Source organism: Schistocerca nitens, chromosome 7, assembly GCF_023898315.1.
Source record: "Schistocerca nitens isolate TAMUIC-IGC-003100 chromosome 7, iqSchNite1.1, whole genome shotgun sequence".
Taxonomy (NCBI): Eukaryota; Metazoa; Arthropoda; class Insecta; order Orthoptera; family Acrididae; genus Schistocerca; species Schistocerca nitens.
The window spans coordinates 309,816,382-309,818,048 of NC_064620.1; the positions used below are offsets into that span (position 1 = coordinate 309,816,382).

Below are 1,667 nucleotides of genomic sequence, written 5' to 3' on the forward strand. Positions count from 1 at the left end.
CCCACGATACATGCCAGTTAAACACCGACGGGCGGTGAACCAACAGCGTGGGACACAAATCCAACTACGAGCTTTTTAACCGCAACAACTTTAATATACGCTATTGGAGCTGGAATTACCGCGGCTGCTGGCACCAGACTTGCCCTCCAATAGATACTCGTTAAAGGATTTAAAGTGTACTCATTCCGATTACGGGGCCTCGGATGAGTCCCGTATCGTTATTTTTCGTCACTACCTCCCCGTGCCGGGAGTGGGTAATTTGCGCGCCTGCTGCCTTCCTTGGATGTGGTAGCCGTTTCTCAGGCTCCCTCTCCGGAATCGAACCCTGATTCCCCGTTACCCGTTACAACCATGGTAGGCGCAGAACCTACCATCGACAGTTGATAAGGCAGACATTTGAAAGATGCGTCGCCGGTACGAGGACCGTGCGATCAGCCCAAAGTTATTCAGAGTCACCAAGGCAAACGGACCGGACGAGCCGACCGATTGGTTTTGATCTAATAAAAGCGTCCCTTCCATCTCTGGTCGGGACTCTGTTTGCATGTATTAGCTCTAGAATTACCACAGTTATCCAAGTAACGTGGGTACGATCTAAGGAACCATAACTGATTTAATGAGCCATTCGCGGTTTCACCTTAATGCGGCTTGTACTGAGACATGCATGGCTTAATCTTTGAGACAAGCATATGACTACTGGCAGGATCAACCAGGGAGCTGCGTCAACTAGAGCTGAGCAGCCGGCCGCCCGGGAGTGTGTCCCGGAGGCCCGCGCGAACACGCAAGCGTCCGCTCAATTATTCCGCAAACAGGAGGAGGCTGGGCTCCCCTGCACGATACACCTCGAAACCCTCTCAGGTCCCGGCGGCGCGCAGCGCCGTCCTAAGTACTTGGTCGGGTTCGAGAGAGGCGCAATCGCCCGGAGATAGGCGAGTAGACGCTTTCAGTGCGACCACCCGTGCTCCCAACTGAGCTTGCCGCTGCCGACAGAGGCCCGGGAGCGTGCTGTCGTGGTGTTGCCGGCGGGAGACAACACGCGGCCACAAACAGTGGCCGGGCAGCTCCAACGCCAGCGCCACAGAGGGGCAGAGCCCCACTTGGGTGCCAAAGCGAACTCTCCCAGCACAGCGCACGCGCCAACACATCCGCACAGCTGCGATACAAACCACCTGCGAGAACCGCGGGGGCGACCGAGCAGCAGACGGCGTCGCGGCGCCGAGTGCCGGGCGGCGGCGCATCCTCAACGCACACAGTCCTCAATCGGACCAGCACACTGCAGATGTCCACCGCGCTTCGCACCGGGCCCGCGAGGACCCACTTTGGCCGCACGGCGCCGCGCGTTGGGTGCGCCGGCGCGCAGCTGCGCCGCCTGCCGCGTCCGTCGGCCGGCGCGCCTGCCACTGGGCGCCCCCACCAGCCGGCTGTAGCGCGTGCGCCCACGCAGCGCGCGGCCAGCACGCCGGGCGCTCCCCCCTCACCGGCCGGGGACGGTCCCACCCAGCCACCGCCGCGTATCGCTTCATACCCACATGCCCACTCACGTTCGTGGGTATGACGGGTGTCGCTGAAGCAACCAGTTAATACCTGTACCGATTGTCGCAATCAATGATTCACCTCCAGCGTATACAACCGCGCAACAACGGATTTCCAGTTCATTTGCGTAACTTGGG

General features: G+C 60.0%; 1 non-coding gene across 1 annotated transcript in view; it reads right to left on the reverse strand.

Annotated features, from left to right (window-relative positions):
- The window catches only part of LOC126197124 (small subunit ribosomal RNA), a 1,909-nt gene extending 1,196 nt beyond the window's left edge, over positions 1–713 (reverse strand). Inside the window, exon 1 of the ribosomal RNA XR_007539522.1 lies at positions 1–713. This exon is cut by the window's left edge and continues 1,196 nt beyond it. This is a non-coding gene — a ribosomal RNA (small subunit ribosomal RNA).
- Between the last annotated feature and the right edge of the window lie 954 nt (positions 714–1,667).